The sequence below is a fragment of the Meleagris gallopavo genome, chromosome 3 (genome assembly GCF_905368555.1).
Source record: "Meleagris gallopavo chromosome 3, MGAL_WU_HG_1.1, whole genome shotgun sequence".
NCBI lineage: Eukaryota > Metazoa > Chordata > Aves > Galliformes > Phasianidae > Meleagris > Meleagris gallopavo.
This window is the reverse complement of record NC_139406.1, coordinates 46,091,002-46,115,363: the sequence shown is the minus strand read 5'-3', so window position 1 is coordinate 46,115,363 and position 24,362 is coordinate 46,091,002. Positions and strand designations below refer to the sequence as shown.

General features: G+C 35.1%; 1 protein-coding gene across 1 annotated transcript in view; it reads right to left on the bottom strand.

Moving 5' to 3' along the window:
* The window catches only part of DLGAP1 (DLG associated protein 1), a 233,548-nt gene extending 211,687 nt beyond the window's left edge, over positions 1-21,861 (bottom strand). Inside the window, exon 1 of the mRNA XM_085220823.1 lies at positions 21,749-21,861. The gene's annotated coding sequence lies outside the window, so the exon portion shown is untranslated. The remainder of the gene's footprint in view (positions 1-21,748) is intronic.
* Between the last annotated feature and the right edge of the window lie 2,501 nt (positions 21,862-24,362).

The following is a 24,362-nucleotide window of genomic DNA, read 5'->3' as shown; positions in this document are numbered from 1 at the left end:
AAAAAACAGAGCTACTACCTGCTAGAAGACCTGTAACCTGTATACAGAATCCATTGAAATAAACTAGGATCCAGGCAGTCCCTTTCTTTCCCCAAAAGATGCAATGCTGAAGAATACATTTCACAAGCAAAGCTCAGCTACAGTTTTTCTTTCAACAGAATAAGAGGTTGGTCGTCTTCAAGCTAGATGTAATCCTTTAAACCAAACCAGATGCACTATAGTGTTCCCCAACGAGATTAGGTAAATACACAGGATTTTTTGATCCCTTCTTATAGGACTTTTTATCCTGTTCTCCATTCCATCACACAATGCCACCATATTTTGCAAAGTCTTTTGTTTCAAAACAACAACTTGGAAAGTCTTCTGGATCCTCTATCTCAAAAAGCAACTTGAGAACATCATGATTTTTTTCTTGCTCATTGTAATAAATGAACAGTAATCCCTCAAAAATTCATATTTGATACACAGCAGAATTGTTGCCTTACTGGCAATATTTTCTAAAATGGAAAGGGCTAACACAGGTCACTGTAGTGTTTAAAAACCCCCCAGAAATGACTTTTGCCTAAGCAGAGTTAAAATGGCAAGTAATATAATTCCAAATGCAAGGTAAAGCAAAAGCTTCTTCTAGACTGATGTCTCCAATCAGGACATTTAAAAATACAGAGGAACAGAATAAAAAATCCTACCTTGAGAGTAGAAAAGCTTATTTGAGAATAAGAACATAGACTGCAGATGAAAAATAATCTGCTAGCTCACAAGAGTATAAAATGTCTATAGACAGGAAAAAAGATGGGGAAACCTTTCTACAGAAGCACCATGGTGTATAACAGAGCATGCTATAACAGTAGATACAAAGAAACCTACAGTAGCATAACAGTGCTGCGATCTGCAAAGATGGAGTAAGAATGTTACCACTTAAAAATCATGTTCACCATGTGTCCCCCCCAGCAATAAAATTACAGGGAATTTTCTGGGCAACAAGATACTAATATCTCGGCTAGACTATTAGTTACTAGCGGTTCATTTTGCTTGAACCACTTAAACTTTACATACACTTTTTGATTAATGATGAGCTAATATTATAATTTGATCGCAACCATGTAATTGTTTTTTAAAAGTAAGACCTGAAACCACCAAAACTAAATTCCCTCCTACATTGTAAAACCGCTTTAGTTCTACACAGTAAGCCAAAATTAGCCTTGAATGAACTTGCACCAAACATTAACAGCTGCTAGAAATGCAGTTTTGTAATTTGTTTTGCTCACAGATGCTAATTCTACCTAAATACATTAATTCTTCAAAAGTTCAGCTATATATATATTAAAAATTATAAAATTAATGTACAATTTATCTCCCAATTTCAAATTTAAATGCACAGAACATGCTGGAGACCCATTTTGTTCATCCAAATATCACACAGGATCAATAAAGAATTATCAGTTGTTTATGTCAGAAAAAGCCTATCTAGGTCTACTCAATAGGGACTACTTTTTTTAAATGACAACAGCAGCCTTTCTCATAAAACTGGTTTATATTTTCTGTGTAGTAAGCTATACATAGCTTGTACCTTTTAATTATTGCAATTCCCTTTTCTTAAATGAACTTTTTTGTTTAATTCACGTTTTAATAGCACATGCAATTATGAAATTTCTGTTCAATAAGTCAACTCTATAATTTTAGTGTCATAAATCTCTGAAGACCCATTTTTGATACCATGGCACCGTACCTAAATACTGAAAGCCTCCAAAGCATCCAAACTGTGATATGTAATTTGGATCTATAATTTGGATCTACTTAAAAACAGTTGTTCATAAAAGGGAATTCTAAGAGCTTTTCACTATCCTTCATCATTGTGTTGGGCAGTAGAAGGCTTTAAACAATACTAAGAAAATCCTATGGATATCATTATCTAATATAGTATTCTGTAAAAACAGAAATGAACAGATACTTGTGATTTGCTAGCTAGTTCACTCCGCAATCCAGATATTTTTCAAGCCGCTGCCCATAAGCTGGTGGAAAGAGTATATTCTGAGAAGTCTTTTGACCCATGTTTTGTATCCACTGCTGTTACAAACACATTTATAAAATCCAAGGCAGAAATCTACTTAGTACCTTGTAATCAAGAAAATCTCTATTAAAAATGTATGAGGAGAAGAGGAAACAGCTTCCTGCCTGAAATCCACTTTGACTTCAGTCACTTGATATTTGTTCTCTGTGTGCTGTACAAAATTACTGAAGCACACAGAAATGACACTTTGCCCTTGGGTGCAGTGGAATGACAGATTAAATGAGTAAATAGAAGACTTGGAGCTTTGTCCAAATGGAAAAAATAAGCTACTTAAATATTTTCAAAGCCTTTTCATGCGTCAGCTTTTCTCTTTTTTCTTCAAATCAAGAGTTTAATTATTTAATTAGCCAACCTGAGTCTCAAAATAGTAGGGAGTATGAGGGAAATAGGTGAGATGTGTAACTTGATAGTTTACCCACAGCTACGACCGCCTTCTTAAACACCTGATGTTAACCAAAAGGTACATAAATCTCTTGCTTAAGGGAAGACCAGCTGTATCACCAGCTGATACATCTGAATGATTTTTCTTCTTCCTGCATCAAAGTTCAAATCACTAATTGTGCTTCACCTTCAGAAACTAAACTTCTGATACATATTTAGACCCTTCACCACATATCTTAAGGGATGCTTTTTAAACTACAATGAAAAAAGAGCAACATTTTGGTTAAATTTTTGGCATCTTCTTACAATTTATGATTTCTGTAGGAACTAAGAAAAAAAATTACAACAGTTCAACACTAATGCAGGTTTTTATTGCAGTCAAGTACCTACCTAATATTTACCAGCAATAGCATAGAGACTCAACCTCATCACTGAACTAAAGAGCCTCCTTTGAGCAATTTTAACATTTCAGAAGGGATGCTTTTCTGTAATCCCATGGCAGCTGCCATTCCTTATGGCTGATGATAGGATACAGCACATGAGGCTAAAGAGACTTTTAATCTTGTAAGATAGGGTTGTCATATAGCAACATCAAGACACACTTAGGCAATACAGAGCTCCTCAGCATTAAAGCCAACTGAAGGAGTTCCTTACCCTACCCACTCTATCCATCTCAGGCATTCACCTCAGTGCTCTGTCACAGAGAGGTCAGTTTTTAGTTGCAATGAAACAACTATGGCTTCATGATGGAGTAGACAGAAATTCCTTTAACTACACCATTACTGAAGACCTTGTATTATGAAACTGAAGCTTTAGAATTCACTACCTGCCAAATGCCAAGAGTCAGGTAGCAGGGAACTAGAGGAGAAGTTGTGAATGTGTGTCCTTGTACAGAGGTTAAAAAAGAAATCCATGGTACACAGGGCAGACTAAAAAGGCAGTGATGATATTAGAGGCAAGGAAATTGTCTGCTGTTTGTACTTCCTGCATTCAGAAAAAAAATATGCTATCTGTATCCTCTTTGTTAATAAACAGAAGATCATTAAAGCAATGGTTGACTCATATAATCCATTTCACCTCTTAGCAGAAGCAACTTGGCAAGAATCCAGATGGAGCCTGAGTAATTTTGCCAAGAGGCAGCAGAACTTTCCAGAACATGAACAGTGATTTAGATCTGGTCTTCCATTAGAAGAAAGGCCTTAACAATTTTTAATAATCATATAGTGGTGAGAAAAAAAACCAACACCATAAAGAGATCATCTTCCCCCCCCCCCCCCCCCCCCCTTATTTTTCCTCTTCATTTTTTGAGCCATGATTTCCAACGTGTTTTAATCCCTCACAGCTTTCCGGAAAAGTACAGCCCTCCATGTAGTAAATATAAGTCTACTGACAGAAAGCTTGTTTATCTGTCTCCCCTTCTAGATTCCTTGTTGTCTGTTGATTCTCAACAACTCCTGGAAGACATAGGACTGGTTAGCTGATTTCCACCAAGCAGTAAATTACAAGGGAGAAACAGTTAAGATTACATAAAAAGATCTGAATTTAAATTACTAAGTTTATCACTTTTCAGATTTGTAGTTCAACTGCTAACGGAAAAGCTCACTAGCAAAACAATAGACAGAATTATTGCAGTCTTGTCTCATCATAATTAACTAATCAAATCTTTGCTCATTCATTCGTCAATATTTTTCTTCTTGCAATGATGGCATGGCTAAAACAATATGCACACAAACTTCCTTGTCCTACCTGCTAACAAAAACATAATAAACTAAGGATATTAGTTTGTACTTCAGATTCACACAAGTTTTCTGGAATACAGCTGAGGATTCAGAACCATTACATGGAGCAATATGTAAGAATGTTTCTCAACTCCAAACACCGGAACCTAATGGGACACTAGAAATCCTAACAGATAAACACTATGAGAGGATTTTGATGAATTAATTGAAGAGAAAAAACCAAACTAACAGACAAACAAACCATATTGGTTACTGTAAAAACACAGTGAAAAACAAGTTAATGGTTTGTCTTTGACAGCCTTTGTAGAATGTTATTCTCTGAGCTTGCTACAGATGCGTAACTGCACAGACATATCTGCTCAACGACTAACAGATCTACCACAGAAGCTTCTTCCATTCTCAACAGCACTAGCTTATGGGGTAAGATACAATTCAGCTGAAACACAAGATCAATCTGACATTTTAAGAATCTTATTTCAACAATAGTAACAAAAGCATTTTCCTGTGATGTTCCCATAGGTCAGAATATGTAACAAAGTTGCATGTATTTGTAATTTTTTGAAAATTTCTGTAATTTCATAATTTTTAGTAAAAGCTTAATTCTAATATCATGATGTTTCTGGGGGACTATTAAAATACCCTGATTCTAATTAACAGTAAATAAATTGAAAGCTTTTACTGTGTGCAAATTTGTTTTTTTTTTCTTTTTGTGAAATCTAGACAATCTCTACTGAATTGTAAAGAGATTGTGTATTATTGTGGTTTTCAAAACCAACTACTGTCTCAAGGATCCTTAAACACTTCAACAGAAATTATGTCTATATAAGGGTACCATAAAGAGATAAACAGGGGAAACAGAGCTAGCATAAAGATTAAAGAAATGAAATGATTTGGAGCATATATTCAAGGAAAAATGAATATAGTGGACTGACTGCACAAAAGTTGATAACTGAGATATTACAGCAGGGGAAAAGATGATGTAGGAATTTTTAAGAATAAGGAACAGGGGAAGTGCGTTCTATCATCAGATGATACACTTATGGGACTGATATTTTTTTTGAAACTGTAGGAAATTTATCTACAGCTTCACATTACAGAGCTCAATGAAAAGGAATCTGTTTCAGTTTCATAATGAGAATCAGGGGAAATAAAGAGATGTGTTCTTTCAGCTATAGACAGGACCTCTGGCATAGCACCTGCGCTGCAGATTAGTAGAAATGTCCTGGGGCCCAAAGAAAAATGCCTCAAAAAATACTTGCATCATAGTGTGTGACAGAACAATCTTGCCAAAATCCCCTTGAGAAAGGTGCTGCTAGTGATTTATGAAAAAACAATTTTTCTCCTTGCGTAGGCTGGATCAAAAACTTAACAGCAAGAGCTGGCATGAGTGAGAAACATACAAAAACACCACTAATACACCCTAACAAGCAGTCAAAGCAAGATATTATCAAAATACATGTTCTCTTGTGATATTTCAAGTGCTTTCAGGACAACTACTGATGCCATGTCATAGACACAGCTAGTTACTTCTGGTGCCAAAACGTGCTTTCCAAAATAGAAGTGGCAGAGAGAAAGCCTCTTCATACTCAGTATTGTCCACTCACGCATTGCAGGTGAGGAGAACAGTCCTCGTTTTCAACAGAGCTCTGTGCTCTACAAGAGCAGTTATGAGAGCTCTTAGAGAAATTTCCTGCAGATGGCTATTGAATGTGTCACTTTCAGGTTACCTGTTAAGGAAAGCTGGGCACAGGAAGGCAAGCTGCCTTGACCAGAGATCACTGAGACCAAAAGCAAAGCAGCTATCAGAACAGACATCTCCCCAACCTTAGATACTTTTTCCGAAAGAGCTGAGCTTCCTCCTCCCACAATACCATTCATCAGTGGCTTGGACACACCAGGACAGAAGTTACACCAACAAGATTGGATGGAGGGAACTGGGCTTGTTTAGCTTGGAGAAATGAAGGCTCTGGGGAGACCTCACTGTGAACCTTCCAGCACTTGAAGGGAGCATATAAACAGGAGGGGGAATGGCTGTTTACATAGGTGAATAGAGACAAGACAAGGGGGAGTGTTTTTAAACTAAGACAGAGGAGATTTAGGTTAGATATTAGGAAGAGGGTGGTCAAGCACTAGAACAGGTTGCCCAGAGAGGTTGTGGATGCCCCATCCCTGGAGGCATTCAAGGTCAGGCTGGACGTGGCTGTGGGCAGCCTGGTCCAGTGGTTGGCGACCCTGCTCATGGCAGGGGGGTTGAAACTGGATGACTGTATGATCTTTGAGATCCTTCTCAACCCAGGCCATTCTATGATTATATGATTCCTCTTAAGACACAGGAGCATCTATTTTTTATTATTTTAGGGCAGAAAGGGAATATAAATGTAAAAGCACAAGCAGTAAAAGTGGGAAAATATTCAGAGTATTTTTAAACAGAATTTGTCATTTCTGTCAGCATGTCTTGTCTTCCATTTCGAAAGAAATTAACTCAAAGTGGTTTTCAGTTTTGTGTTTGGAAATGAAAATACTTTAGCAAAGGTAGTTTTTTCCTTGAAATTTCTCTTTTTCTGTACTACTTTTGACAACTATACTGCATCTCAAAAGCAAGTGGAAAGCCATTCACAATATTTATAAGGTTTTCACTGGTATTTCTCATTAAAAGTCAAATTTATGTTATTAATGCTTAATCCATACTACAACTGCATGGTAAGTGTACTGTTCAGTTCTTGCGGATTTTTTTTTTTAGTTTAATGCAACATTTATATCCTGTTTTACTGAAGAATAAATCACTATGAAGGGAGACAATCTTAAACATACAAAGACCAGATGGCCTTAATTCATAAATGATAAGAGCACAAGGAACTGTTGGATTCATCTCACTCAGGCTCACACGATTATGTTCTGAACAGCTTTCACTGAATTTCCACAGGCCAGCCAGCCTTATGAAAAACAAACTGTGGTTCAGAGTTTCAGCCAGAAAGTTTCTTCTAAATTATGCACGGCCTTCAGCCTTGATACACAACAATCAAAGGAGTTTCCAAAAATTTATATAAGCGAGAACGACCTCTCAATGTGTTTCCTCCACTTCTTTTCTGAAATTCTGCATCTAAACCCTCATACCAGAAAAGAGTGGAGTGGGCTACTTGCATATAGGGCTTTCTCCAAATAGGCAGCAACAGGTGCTGATTAAGTGCTAAGGGACATGAAAATCACCTGTCTCTGGCCTTTCAATAACTATACTTGCCTATGTCATTTTAAATCCCTCAACAAAGCCCTACTACTGAGGCTTAAATTGGATGAATAGTAAAAGAAACACTAAATTGAGAGAGATCCTGAAATTAGTGACAGCTTAAACTGATAAAACATTGATACCATGTAACACCAAAAGGGACGGAAGTTGAAGGAAATTAATTTTTGTGTGTTTTACAATCAGAAGGATTACTGCAATGCAAAAACTGTAAGATCTCTAAGGTGCCCAGAATTTCTTACACAATTTGTGCCTCTGTTACTGATTTTTGATGTGCTTGTATTTTCCTCTTGAGAAATATCAAAGATGCACTACATTTATCATGGCCTTCACTTACTCTTTTATTTTAGGCAATGAAAGCATAGAAAAAAGATGTACTGACATGGAATGACATTCATGCCTTAGCAGAATGTCAGCACATGGCTTTTATAATGCCCAAGCAAGAGAGACTGCTACTTAAAAGCAATGTATTTAATTCCCTGGTAATGAAAGTACTAAACCATGATGACTGACTATTTTAATAAGTGATCCTGACAAGGACTTGTGTCAATCAACGCTCAGACCATACAATGGACATTTACTGCGATAATCACGCTCTTCTTTGACACGAGAATCTAGGATTGTTGTATCATCATTCCAGATGTTAGGATGCTAACACTCCTTCTTTTCTTTAGGAAATGGGCTCTCTTAACCAGTTTTCAGTTTGCAAAGATAATTACGAATAATGAATAACTACCACCTAAATTTTATCGACAGGAACATTAACAAACTCAAAAAAGTTAATTCTGTCAATATGTTAGTGTGTCCCACCTAACAAACTTTAATGTTAAGCAAGTCACTTTTCACTCAAATGGAAGTTGAGTGCCTAATGAGGACTAAAGGTTAAAAAACAACTTGCTAGTGAGGTAAGAAATATTTTTATTTTTTCAACTTCCCTATTTATCCAGAGCTTTCCGATTTCTGTCTATGGCAATGTGTTACTCAACCTACTCTATTTTCATAGTGTGTTCCAGATTATATTTCCTTATATACTGTAATTTGTAGTTAGAATAACATTATTAATTAATAATTACCCATGTAAGAAGATATTATCTAGTACTTTCTTAATTGATTAATCACAATATAAGATCTATGAAGTAAAACAAAGTAGCAGTGCTCTGGAAAAGCTCTCTGATAATTTTCTTATAAAGCAAGGCATTCTTTACTTGCATAAATGTTTTTGATTATTAACTTTCGTAACACGTGCTCGCTCTGCACATTTAGCAGCTGTAAATTTTAACAGATGCTTTAGGTAGAACCTTGGTAAGGAAACGTTTTTAAAATACGAAGTCCATGAAGTGCAGGAATTAGAACTGATACTTTGATTGAGGCATTTTATCAGAAATGTGATATGTATCAAAAAAGTCTATAAAAATTTACATACAATTAAAATATACTTACTATTAATAACCTTTAAATAACCTTTAAATTATTATCTCTGGTTGCTCAGAGATGTAGTGGATGCCCTGGCCATGGAAACTTTCAAGGCTAGGCTGGACCAGGCTCTGGGCAACCTGATCTAACTGTGTATATTTCTGTTCATTGCAGGGGAGTTGGACTAGGTGACCTTAAAAGGTCCCTTCCAACTCTAAGAATGCTATGACTCTATGATTTGTAGCTTTCATAGAATGATAATAAAATATGGATGGTCATTAGAATTTACCTTAACAGTTCTCAGAAGGCTTTACCCTGCAAGGGAATGTTACCAGTTTGTCCAGTTAATTTCCCATAGACTACCAAAGTGTATCATTCAATGCATTAAAAACTTAGAACTAGTTAAAAGTTCTTATTTTCACTGGAAATTGAGTAGTCAAACAATAAAGGTTACACAACACATAATCTGACAGAAAGTCAATACGAAAAGGCTGTGCACAGCTCCTACAACTCAGTTCATTTATTCACTGTTACCCAGTCATTATTTTCACATGATTTTTTTCTTTTTTAAATTTAAAATTTAAAATAAATACGTTATAAAACTACATATGCAACTTTGGACTTGTGAAAGTGCTAAGTACAGCAGCAGGCATGTTGTCTCTTTTTGATATCTAAGCAGTGGCAACACTGAGAATAGGAAGGATAGGATAGATTATAAAGGATTAGTTACTATAAATTAAACATGGCACTATATATAACATAGCAGTATACAATGCAGATATACATTGTATAATATCTGTAAACCAATGTTTTTTTTCCCTTACTATTCTGTCATTTAGGAGTTTACAAAAACAGACAAAAAACCGAGCATAAGTTGTCTTTCGAAAATAGATGCAAACAAAATAACAAATTAAAACGGAGGATGACTTTCATGCAGAAAAATTATTTTGGTATGGTTGGTTAGTAACTGTAGTATGAGTAGTCATTCATTGTGGTCAGAAACTGTTAAGGTGTCTTGCTTTTACATCTAAATTTTATGTTACTTTGAATTTATCCTACATACTACATACATGAGAGCTCACGTATGCTATGACATAGCTATTGCTCTTCAAGAGAAATAGAAAAAACAACAGTAAGAATATTCCCAGTAGAAAAAATATTAATAATGAAATTCTCACTCTACAGTATGTGTTTTTCAAGTCAGAGGTGAATTTCTCTTAGACCACAGTATAACATCTTTCAAATTAATTTGTCCAAGCATTTACATGCCTCAGCTTTCCTACAGAGAAAGTCCAGGTTGAAAGAAACCTGCTAAGCACAAGCAAGGCAAACTTCATGGACTACCATAATTGCCCAGTTCCACCTCAGCTGTTATTTGAATAACATATTCTGTTAAGTTGTACAATTTTCAGAACAAATCATACATCAAACTTGAAAGTAACATTTCCTGCTAGAAATTAATGTGATTTGCAATCTTACAATTAATTACACAAATGTTATGAAAACTGGATAACAGTTTTTCAATCTGACATTATATATGAATGATATGAGTATGAAATTATGGATTATTTCACTTTAAAAATTAAAACAGAGATTATTACTGAAACCAGAAGAGCATACACTGTTTTGCAGATTCTTGAATAGCTGCAGAAACTATCAGTAACTATCATACAAGTTTTTCCACCAATCCTTTTCAATCATTCTAATCAAGAAGGATCTCTGATGATGTATCAAAATTATTATGAAGAACCACAATATAATAATATTTTACATACAATTAGTAAAACAAACGGAACTGCATGTGAGGCAGAACAGCAGTGACATAGGAAATAAGTCACCTACTGAATCAATAGACTACTTTTATCATTCTTAATTTGTTTTACCATCTGGATTTTAATTACAAATCAAGTATCTAACGTAAGCTGAAACCAGGTAACTCGATTCATGCCAGGTACATGTGTCCAGAAAGTAATCAAAGAAAGAGGAAGAAAAAGGTTTTCCTTCAGTTCATTATGACTAATTCATTTAAATATGAAGAAAGCACTGGGAAAATAAATGTTAATCAAAACAAAATAGCCATACAGAGTTGTATACTCAAGGAGAGCTACTTAATGTATAAAACAATTGATTTAGAAGAGCTAAAAAATTATTGGTATTATCGATTTTTCCTCTTTTCCTGACAGCTAACCAATTACTCAGAGAGAAAATGCTACAAGCACTCAATCTTACCATAATATCATGCAATAGAGTTTAGTAATTGAAAATACAAAACCCACCGTACTGAAGGGTCAGGCAGTCAGGAAGTGCAGGACAAATAAATTCTTGTAGTACAAGGATATCAGGATGCAACAATTTTCTGTTTTCTCAGAAATTCAGGCCACAGATATCTCAAGAGATCAATCCACTATCCAAACAGATTCAATACATGAATTTCTCTAACCCTAAAACAGATGCTATGTCACAGCTGGTAATTTCTAAAATTATGCTGTTCTATATCTGGTTCTGTCAGGCTTTTCCTACAGCCTGTGCATCTTTGTTTATTGTTGCTCTAAGACACTAACTCTTCTCATGATACTTTAAGAAATCTGACTGGTGTCACCAAATATCACAGAGTCAAAGCTAGATCAGAAATGTTGCTTCAGGATAAAGTCCATCCTTGTTACAACCTTCCACCCAAAAAAGATGATCCAACAAATGTTCATTAGCATCTGTTTGGAAGTGCTGGTTTTAGTAACACAGCCCTCTTTTACCCATTAAAACTGTTGCATCCCCTACAAAATTTCTTAGATCCTATATTGGGCTGCTACTGATCTTAAATCTGAGAAACTCTACTATTACTTAAGATCACATTTCAACCCAATTGTGTAATTTTCTTCTTGATGTCATACTGACTTGCCCTCAGTCCTGCCTAGCATTATTTTCCTTATGGGTAGATTCCATGTCAAATATTAAGGAAAATATGTTTTGATCTAATCAGTCCAATTTGTACCTTATGGGATAGCTAGGTTCCCTCATCTTTTTGACATACTTTTTGAATTACTTTTCAAATCGGATAGGAAGATAAAATTATATTTATTGTTATTTTTACAAAATGTTTTAGAAAACTATATATATATGTGCATAAATAAACATGCTTATGTATAAGATAACATGTAATGTCATTTAATGATTAGATTACTAATTATTTGCAAATATTTCTCAGAATCAATTAGCCAAAACAAGAACTGAACTTACTTAGCTTATCTATGTCCAAAAGTTTATCTGGGTCTATCAGTATGGAAGCAGCGCACGCTCCTTACTTGCTACAGATCTACTTGCTACTCTGTACAATCTTCAGATAGCAATATGAAACTAAAATCACAGAAGTCTTACTGGGACACTTCTGTGAGGCACAGGAGAAAAGTAGAATATATAGTATATATAAGAATAGCTGCTTTATAAGGCTATTGAAATAAGCAAGAACACTACCTTTTGGACTTGCTCACTTACAGAAATAAATACTAACACTTGTACTTACATTCTTTCTATCAGTCACAAATGTAAAACTACTTGTACACTGGGCTCCTTCAACTCAAATGTCTTTATATGGAAAACATAATATATTCTAGAACTGTCTTACATTTTATTCTTTTTTTTCCCAACATCAAGATACCACAAAAGTTGTGTGAAAGAATACAGACGGCAGTTTTGGTCAATAACTTGTCCAAAATACATATGGCTGCATCCCCTTGTTGGACTTGATCTTCCATGTGGAGGTTCTACTGGACAACAATAGCAATCTAATCAGCATACTTTTTATTGTGATAATGATATATAGCTCATAAAATATAGGTTTTGTATACCAATACAACCCCAACAACCTAATATATGTTTGCTGTCACACTGATGTCTTGGATAGGCAGATTTCCAAAATATGTTTGATATATCAACCATTATACTCTTTGTATGTTACACTATCAACACTATTAACACCTGTTACACTATTATTGTATTATTATACAACTAAATTCACTTTTATATAAAAAAAATGCAACCACTTATACCCTGAGATTTTAACATTGGGCTAATATAAGCCTGTTTTCTTATGCAACAAAAAGTAAGTCTTAAAGCAGTCTAGCAATAGCAGGAAATAGTCATAATTTCATTAAATGTTAATAACCACAAGCAGATGAGCCATTTTCTACTAAATTTTCTAATTGCTTCCATGTTGTTAATTTTTGTACACACACTAAACAACACACTAAAACTGTAATGTTCTAAGCTACTGAGCCACACTTACAGTTTATCAGGCAGAATTCAGATTATTAGGGCCTCACAAAAGCCATCTTCGTGAGTAAATCAAATTCAGGACAAAATCTAACTGTGATTCAATAGATATATCAGTTTTTTTCATCCATAGCTGATCTTTACTTTGTTTCTAATAAGCACAATATTTCAGATGTGCATCTCTGCATCTGATAGTGAAGCAGTAGGAAATTGACTTGCAAATATTACCTGTACTGCCTACAGATCTGTCACTAATGTTTCAAGGACCAGTGGCTCTTAGCCATGCAGAACCTAGTCAGTGAACTGTAAAAACTGAAGAAAATAGATCAGTTCTACTGTAACAGTTGTCATGTCCAGTGACAGTGAAATTATTACTTGTACTGGTGCGTGACTGGATGTTCACTATATCTATGTAGCCTCTAATTCAGTGCAACCTCACAAGGTAAAATTGAGACAACCAGACTCATTTACTGAAGATCAAAGTTTTCCTGGTGGTAGACAATAGGCTGAAGTGAATTATTTCTATAGACAACATGACAGAAAAACAATAAATGCATTGTTAATTGGCTTATCTTGTCATATTTTGGCACCTCCTCTGGAGGCGCTCACATCCCAGGTAGATTTTCAAAAGCCCATTTATGCTTTGGCAATCTTGAAAATCCAAGAGAAGAAGATAAAGCAGTTGCTAAACTGCTGGATGCTACCAGTGCACACAGATCCTGTCTTTCTTTCTTTTTTTTTTTTTTTTCCCCCCTACCAGTGACAGAAGAATGGAGATGAATTAGCATTCTGTTACTATAATGAGTGAATCAGAACCTTATTAAACAGATGCAGTGCAAGAAAACACTTTGAAAGTACATTCGCATCAATCTCAGTAGTTTCCTATTAGATCAAAATAGTTTTTAGCTTCTTTCACTTACAAAAACAATACGCTGACTCTGTGAGCAGGAGATGCCATTGTCACAATGCAGTCTAACCCCCTTTGTAACACATCACAGAACACCTCACACTACTACACAACACCTTCTATCAAGTCCCACAGTCTGTGACTGAAAAAAACAGAGTACTGCTTTCAGTTTTGCCGCATTTCTAAAAATTTCTTATGAACCCATGAGGTCTTGGAGAATTTAATGAACACATTTCAAGGATGCTTGAGCATCTAATTCCCCAAACTGTTTCAACAATCATAGCACAAATATCAAATGAAATCTTTTAAGTTACAAGAATGTACAGAACTGCTTAGTGGATTTTTCCAATGTTTATCTACTTCTGTCTAAAAATACACATTTTCTTCCATTTCTAGGTTTAGCTTCAAAGTACTGGATCTCTTTTAGTAATTGGATATGAATCCCAGAACTTCACTGATTTGCTGTCTTCCACAGAGACAAAAGTTTTCCATCTCCCTCTCCACTGAATCTAACAGGCTGTATCTTTTGTCTCATCACAGCAATCAAAGCCTAAACTAATCTTGAGCTTCTCTCGAAGTCTCTCTAGTTTTCAACAACTTTTTCAAATGTGTGTAACATAAGAAGGGAATCGTGAAGTGGCTGTACTTCTGAAAGGGACAATGTTATCTTACTCCTAAACTCAAGCGGTGTATTAACCTGCCAGCTGCAGAATTACAACTAGTAATGTATGACCTCAAAAAATCTTTTACAGAATTTTTATTCTTCACCCCCATTTTGCGCTCTTCTCTTTTTACACTATTTTTATCCACTCCATCTGTCCATATTGATACAGAACACATAAGATGGCAGTTTAAAACTCATAGGTTGCTCCAAAAGTTATGCCTCCCATTTTACTTCCATGGCAATTGCAACAGATACAAAGAACAAAATAGCTGATAGAGCAAATTCTCACCTGCAAAACAAAAGTTTTCAACACAGTCACCACCATTAGCTATACATTTTCACCAGCAATGAACAAGAGCCTGCATGTTGCCTTTGTAAAAATCTGCAACAAAGATGACCCACTGTCACTGCTACTGAAACACACCACCCACCACCTCACTGTACTCACATCCACTGTTTAGTCTTCACAAACATTCAGCAAACATCAATGAATGCAAACAGGTGCAATCTTTTCCTCATGGAGGAATTCAGTGACACATCTTTGCTTTAAATGCACTTTCGTGTCAGATGCAGTTCTATCAGACTGCCCCTCTGCTGCCATGTGTCACACAGCAACACGTAATGGAATATTGATGGGAAAGTTCATCCTCTACTGCCGTACCACCAATATCAGCCTCTGATTTGTGGGCCAACACCATGAAGTAGGAGGCATTGCTTTCAAAGCAGCCCTTGTAAAAATTCACTCAAAATATTTAAGAAACTTGCTCTTCCCACCACACCACCAATATTTGAACTTCTAGACTTTACTTTAGTTGATTTCTTATGACTTCTTATTTTCTTCCACTCCTTGATATTGTCCCTTTATTTCAGGATCGGAATGACCCAAATTTTAGTTGTAAGAACTTCCTAGCCAGCTCTCAAACCCCTAAGCACAAATTTCATTGTGCTGACTTTATAAAACTGATTTTTTTCTTCTTTTAAAATAAAACAGTAAAATGAATATTTGTGGCAAAGTGGTCATGTAAATGTAAATTCATGAGTTAGGAGAAAAATCAATTCAGAAACACATGATGATACATTTTTTTTCTTTATGAATGCTAATTTGTTAAGAAATTGTCCTTGTTTTTTCATTTGATCTTGAGAATGTGGTCTCAATGTGCAGCCAACCAAAATTGTGGTCTCTTTTGACCATTCAGCTCTTGAACAGAACAACTTTTTTCTGGTGTTCTCACTGTGGCTCATTGTTATCCTGCCACTTCCTCAAATCAATAACCAGTTTTTATAATGGTGCCTGCTACACATAAAAAGAAGCTAATGGAGCTGACAGGAAAGGGAACAAAAGATAAGTACAATCTATACAAAAGAAATAAAAGTGAATGCAGAAACAGTTTAAAATAATAACAACATGGCAGAGAGAGTTTCACATAAAGTAAGGCTTTTTTGTATTTTGTATTACCTTATGAGTTGGAAGAGATTACTAATGTACCTTTTTCCAGACTCTCACTACTCAGTAAAGACAATTCTCTTTTCATTTTTTCATAATGTGATTTTCCTGCTTGAACACTGAATAGAAAATATTATCTGAATTGGATTTTTGCTGATGTTATCACTTTAGCTGTTAGAATCACATAAAAATACAAATTCAAACAATATTTAGACAGATTTTACTGGCTATGATCTTTTCAGTATGAGGATGCATGAGAATCTCCTGATTTCATCAACCTATTAGGAGGTCGTGAGATACTTACCATCATGTCTATGACTGTTTATGACATGGAATTGAAACCTAAGAAAAAACATCTCTCCCAGCATCAGTGGCCTAGAAGCAGTACTAGTTATGTAGATCAGCTTTTTTCTAAGACAGGTGAATCATTTCGGAGATGTGATTTTACACCATGGGAGTAAGTAGGATTTCCTACTGTGTTCAGTTTGAAATTTGTACTGGAAGAGAATGATGGGGAATACAACAAATATTCCCTTTCTCAGAGTTAATGGTGTCATTCAATTTGACCCACTACAAACTTCTTACAGGCATCTACTTCCAGGGGTATGCATTTAAGAGAAGCATCATGCTGGGTGAATTCAAATGCCTACTAAGCTATTGAGATAAACCATGGTGGAAGTAGATGCCCAAGAAAGAATACAGAAAAATATTAAAAAGTTGAATTTTTTATTTCCTGAGCGATGTTCTCTTACTGACCTTACAATATTGTCACATATCTCTAATACTATGTCCCTTGGCTTTAGGACTGCCTGTAAACAGTCATGCATTCACAAGCAAACAAGTCTTGTTAGGCTGTGCCTTTCACTCTAAGAAAAGACAAGGAAAAGCTTTTAAAAATTAAAAGGCTGATTAGCATCCCTTAGGACTAACATAAAATAAGAAGAAAACATGTTTTTTTTTTTTTAAAAAAAAAAAGACTAGATGGTCCTCACTTATCTGGGTATTTTTTACCTCTTCCACAATCTCATACACACCAAGGAAATAGAGGCAGGTTGAATAGAAGGCAACATTGCCTTGAAGTTACATTCTCTGCCTTTTCATGGAATCATAAAATACCCTGAATTGGAAGGGATTCACAAAGAACATTAGCCTAACTCCTGAGGCTCCTCTGAGTTTACCAACTTGGTTACTTTCTCATTTTTGAAATAAAATATTATGATTTTGTACCTTGACATATTTTATGTATATAAAGGTTTATATTATTCAAAATATCTATAGATGTTAATCATTAATGACTGTTTCATTTCCTTATTTACCATTAGAAACGAAACTTCTGATACTTTTGAGCTGTTTCTGTATCCACCTCACCCAATAGGTTATGGATATTCCCTGGAGTTCTCACTGTCACTGAATGCAAAAATGCATTTGGCACTTTACAACTAAATTCACGAGCACTTTTTTTATGAAGGCTGACTGTACAACTACTATGTTTTTCATAAGGCAAAAAATCCAGAATCTATAGCATCTCACCACATATCTCTCATGGCCTGTATATTCTTGCTTGAAAATTATCTCTGTTTTTTATTTTGCTGATACATTTTATCTAATTAGAGAAAGGAATGAATTATCTAGTACATTTTCATTTGAAATTTTGTATTTTATCTAATAGACAATATGATTTGCCTGTTTATAGCATTCTTTAAATTTATATTCTCTGATTCACAGGGAACTGCCTTTCAAGTTATAATGAAAAGTGTTACCTATATTGGATAAACAATAGCAACAAAAAACACAACAACAACAACAACAACAAAAACCAAAAAACCAACAAACAAAAAAATCCAACAAGCATAATTAGCCCCTGAAAGCCGATTTTATTTGTACTTGATTTCATTACCTTTGCCCAATTCTAAACTTTTCTGCCTTCTCAGTGTACTTTACCTGAAGCAGTACTTCTAATTTTTTCCCTTGTTACAGCTGTTACATTTAAACTGGCATTATTAGTAAAATACCTTATACCTTCTCTTATACTGCATCAAAGACCATCATATCTTTTAACTGGTAATTTATTCCTAATGTCATGTTTTCTTTTTTTCCTAAGGAACAGTATTTTGAAGAGCCTAAGACAAGTGCATAATTAAAAACAAAGCATCCAATACACTATCTTTCAGTAAGACAAGAAGACCTTAAGATTCACATCTTTCATGAAATCTCTCTGTAGATGATCAATTACATTCATTTTGTTCTGTCTCATTACAGTTTCTTCTGTATTCTTCAAATATTTCATTTAGATTCCCTTCCTCTATTCTTTTTTCAAAGCCTATCCATCCTCTTGCTGCTGACAAACACATTGCCATTTAATGGCATATTTAATTTCCATTTAATTTCTTTTAAACAAATTTCACAGACGTAGAGTAACATATATCAGTGATACGTTCCTTATGAAAGTAAATGGACCACCCCCTGTTCTTTCTAATTAATGTGTCATTAGTCAAAATACATTCTTCAGTAACTTACAGCTTTATTGCCTATTCCTCTGTTAAATAATTTGTTCTGCACCCTTACGGCCCCAAGCAAAAAGGCTTGATTCACAAAGTGCAGTGAACTGATAGGCATTCCCCAAGAAGCCCACCGGCACTAAGGTGAACTTCAAGTAAAACAGTGGGGAAAAAAAAGTTAGAAAGAAACCTGCCATGGTGTGCATGAACCGCCAATGTATATCCTGGCATTTTCTAGTTTTCACAGAGGTAACTATACAGCTTTAATACTGTTTTTACAGCATCATTTAAAACTGTTTCACCCCTTAGAAAAGACGCATGCTCAAATCTAGGTGCAAAGTTAAACACAATCCTAAGAAACACCGAATAATGTGAATCACAGAATATTGAGAGTTGGGAGGGACCCATAAGAATAATCAAGTCCAATTCCTGGTCCACAGGACCACTCTCATATTAAACCCCACACCTGAGAGCAGTGTCCCAATGCTCCTTGAGTTCTGGCACCTCAGAGCTGTGCCCACTGCCCTGTGCCATGCTCATACTTCTTTCACTCAATCAGTACTACAAAACAATGAAAACAGAGTGACATCAGCCCTCCTGGCTGCCAGGGCATGCTGCTGACTCAGATTCAACTTGCTGTTGACAAGAACCCCCAGATCCCTTTCTGCAGCCCGCTCTCCAGCCTCTCATCCTCCAGTCTGTACACAGAGTCAGGGTTGTCAGGTACAGAATCTAGCACTTGTTTTTATTCAACTTGATACAATCTGTAACTGCCCAGTCCTTTGATTTGCCAACATCTCTCTGCAAGCCTCTCTACTCTGAAGGAATTCAAGAACTCCTCCCAGTTTATTGGCATCTGCAAATTTACTTACTAAGCACTCAAATTCTGTACCAAAGTAATTTACGAAAACACTGAAGAGAACTGGCCCTAAAATGGGGACCAAAGAAACCCCACCAGCCTGATGGAACCACATTTACCATAACTCTTGGGGCCCAACTCATTGCATTATATTCTTGACAACATGAGGAACACATCATTGTCACATACTAGATTCCAGTACTTAAAAGAACTTCAACTGGATGCAGGTCTTTATTTTGTTAAAGCCACAAGAAACTATGGGGAAAGACTTTTTGAGGGTATGTGTGTCTAATAATGTCCAGCAACTCATATAAATACTTGTAATTAATAAGTAAATGGATTATTGTGAAAAAGAAATTGATAAGCTAAGAATGTAACTTCCGCTTGAAGAAAAACCATATAATTTCAGACATTATAAAATCATTTCAATGAAATTCTAGATTTTTAGGGAAGAAGAAAATGAGGCAAATGTAGCTCAACTGACCTAATTAGCCTACATAGTCAGAAAAATGCATGCTAATTCCAAGTCTTATTACCCAAAGAATATGCTCAATATTTTTTAGCATATTGACTTTTTATAAATACATGCATGTAATACAGAAATACATACATATACACTACATATATACCATAGAATCATATGTACATGTATATTTTTATTATGTACAATAAAACATAATGGATAGAGTTTTGTGGTTTTAGAAATGCTGCAGCAGCATCAGTGTTTTTTCCTCTTACAGCAAGCTTACTAAAATAAAATTTAATTGTTATTGTTGCATAATAAGATTACAAAATAACTGTAATTTTTCTTTTCTAGGTGAAGTTTCCTTTGAAATTTGTTAAATGAATGGAAAACAGTGAGTAACTACCACTCTTGAGTGAAGCAAAAGATATTTCAGAGATGTAAAACACTGCCTTTAATGACTTAAATTTACTGTCCACTTAAGGAAATTAAAAAATAAAAATAGAATATCATAATATAACTAATCCTGATATATTCATAATAAAGTATAAAATAAAATATGCATGATAATAATAGTAAAATAAATTAATGTCTTAGTTTCAACTGGGACTAAATTATTTTCTTTAGAATGTCTGGTATGGTGCTATGTTTTGGTCCTAGGAGAAAAACAATGTTAATAACACACCAATGTTTATAGTTGCTCCTAAGCAGTGTAGAGCCAAGGCAATTCTTAGTGAAGAGCCCCAGGAATTGGGAAGGAACAGAGTTAGGACAGCTGACTTAAACTGGCTAAAGGGATATTCCATACCATATCACATCAAGCAGAAGGGGTTTTGAAGGGAATGAGAGTTCATCTTTCTGTCTCCTGCTGCTGAGGGGCTGAGCATCGGGGGTGGGATGGTGAGCAACTCTCTGTGCATCACTTGTTATACACATATATATATGTGTATATATATATATAATATGTATACACACACATATATATATTTGTCATAATTTGACATTATACTTTTTTCATTTTCTCTATCTTAATAAATAGTTTTATCTCAACCCACAAGTTCTTTTTTTTTTTTTTTTTTTAAAGCTGTGTAGCGCTCAGCCACCTCAAGGGTTAAACCACATCTGATAGTTACTAAAGTGCAAATAGTTAAATAGCTTCAGAATGTCTACCAGATCAGTAACGTCTAGCTTGCAGCAGGTTGTAGTGTTACAAAATAAAATAAAGTAAAATTAAATAAAATAAAAAGCTGTTGAAGACATGGAAAAACAGCGCCTCTACTAGAGGTTCCCTAGGCCATTTCTACATTGCTTCCAAGCTGCTATAACTCCCTATGATGCCTTCTCTATTTTTTTTTGTTTTTTGTTTTTTGGCTCTGATTCTCTTTATATTCCCCCAGACCAAATCAATCCCATTTCTCATATTCTTGAAACTCATTCCATAACTCATACATCTATCCCTATGGGGCCCTACTAAACCTTTTAGTTTGTATGCTACATCTTTCTGTTAATGTCAGACTCACGAATATGCAGTTTACAAAGGCACCACAACATTCCAATACACCTGGTATTAACTCCGTGCAGCCTGCAGATCGCCATGTGTACGAAGGTGGGTTATCATATATGTGTTTTTCTAAGCCAAAATATCAAGTTATGAAGCTGTCTTCATCTCCATTAATACAGTTCACAATTTGCAATCATTTGGCTTCTTGTCTTTTTATTGTCTCCAAAGCAAATTTGGAGAAAAGTGAATAAATGATGCAGACAGATCAAGGAGAACTATCAGAGAGTAAGAAGAAAAGACTCACCTCCTTTACTCAGATTTCCATTTTAGTTTGTTTCAATAGTTAAAGAGGGAGGAGAATTTTTGCACACTCTTTAATTCAGACGTCAGTTTCAATATTTGATGCTCGACTGTTCTGAAACATAATCAAAGTGTAGCAGTTAAAACTACCAGCCTGAGACAACATGAAATTATTAACATTGCAAGAAGCTCTGTATTCAATAAAATTCACAGCAGTGTTGAGAGGCTTTTATATTGATGCGCTGTAGCAAACCTTTTACTTGGCACTAAACCTCCTTATAAGGGAAAGAATGAATAAAGAAGAGTATTTACAATGCATAATGCTGCATTTGTGGTGCCATCTCATGCTTTTTTCTCCTTGCACAACATATACATACTTTGCTGAATCTGACAGGAAAAGAAAAGACTAGATACATGTTTTTGCCCTCCAAAATCTGACTCTTTTTAAGAACACCTCCCTCTAGTCTACCACAGCCTTTTTAACAGTACAACTACACCACGGAGTTCTGCTACCTCTATCGGGGAGAGAATGTTGATCTAACACCCCACAGAATGCAAGTACATATATGGTGCTGCTTCAACATCATCCTGTAGGTGGCTGACAAAATTGCAACAACAAATTACTGCACATTTAAATATATACATTTTTGAAAATGATATACATTGAAAATACTTATTTCCAAGCCATTTTCTTTCTCTGGTAAAGAAAGCTATATAAATATTTTTCCCTTCTAAATTCTCAAGTACTACTTATTGAAACTAACAGAAATAAATGTGCTCTGTGTTTGAGTTCTATGAGTTATAGCACTATTTCAAGTTTTCTCATCACTTAAAGGTCTAGCTTGTCTTATCAATTTATTTTAGTTTGAGCAATTCAGAATAAGAACAGATCCCTTCTATTATAAACGCAGTGAAACTTTTACTGGAAAATAAACTTAAAGAGAGAATAAACATATTGCTAAGTGTGCAATTGACACAAACTTCTATGCTGAAGTTTGATTGATACAATTTATTCAACACTCCTATATTATTCTTCAAAACTCCTATATTATTTTACAGGTGCTCATTCAAAGAAACACGTTTACACACATTGGACCTTACCTCTGGGAATGGCTGTCAGAAAAGCAAGTAAGTAAAAATAACCTGTGAGTATTATAAACTCACATTTATAAATTCAGAAAAGATCAGCCTAATCAGACAGTGTGAAGATTCACTTCCCATGGTCCATAAAATTTTCTCAAATCAACTCCTTTGGAAATGAGATGATCATCTTAGAAAAGCAACTAAATTTGGACTGAAGTTCTTCCAAAAAATCACTGAGAGAACAAGATAAGTAACATCCTTTTGACTTGCCTGGGCAACACTGTGTGAAGAGGAATTGTCTTGGGTTGCATATAAAGTATAATTAAAGTATATAAGAAGGAAAACTTATTAAAACATAAAAACCTTATTTTTTGTGAAACTAATGAATGTGTTAACTTATTAACTTATTTTAGAAAACTGTCAAAGCCCAAGTTTAATAATTAAATAAAACTTACATATCTGCTTAATAACAAAAAATGCATCTCTTCACAGACACGTGTAGGTGGGTTGAAATATTACTGCTGATCACTGGATTTTACTTACCCAGTGGTGCAAGCACATGTAATGCACAACACATGTGGGTTTTGATTCAACTGACTGTGTGTGGCAAGAGGCAGGTAGAGTTAGTGCTGCACTGCACCCTCCCCTCCACAGTATTCTCGCTTATGCAGTCCATGCTTGAGCTATATATAATTAGCTCATGAAAAATATCTCTAAAAATTGCAAAACAAACTTAAAGGTTTATGATCGTGTGGCTCTACACGTGTGGCTGTCCAGGGCTGCATGTGATCCATGGGCCACGAGTTGGACGTATGTTCTACTCAAAAGATAAGTTTATTTCTGGGAATGCCTTAACATCAAAAGCAGAAAATGATGATGAGGCCTGAAGCCCGAACTTTGCCTACTTCCTTTTTATTCACCATAAGACTCATTTCCAAGAGGCAAAAATTTCTGACACTGGTTCAGTCTCTATAATTTATGTCAGAATAGAAACACTTTCCACTAATTCTCCAATCATAGCACTTTGTGTATAGTTGGATTTGAGGGAAGGACTCTCCGTTGAGGCATATAACCATTTTCTGTGTATTTTTATAAGCCTAAAGCTAACTTTCCAGCTCTCTATGTACAGCTTGCCTTAAAGGTATTTTTCTTTCTTGGCTGCGCAGGTTTGCATGTCAGAAGGGAGAAAAGAATATGTTTTAAACAGGAAAATGTGATGGTAAAACCAGTTAGAAGGGCAACAGGATCAAAGGGAGGTGCAGAACCAGAAATTACTTTTAAATCATTTCAGAGATGCATTGATTTCCAGTCAACAGAATATCTTTCAAGAGAGGGCTTTAATTTAACTATGCTATTGACTACATCATAATAATTCTAGATTTTCCCTCAGAGTATAAAATTGACAGAGTATATTTAATTGTAACAAGTAAATCATATTGATTTTTCCATAAAAAAGTCCCCTTGGGGAGCTTTCTAAGATAAATCTCTAGAGGATCAAATTAAGCAGGTGTTTATGTGGATCCTTCAGTTGTAAG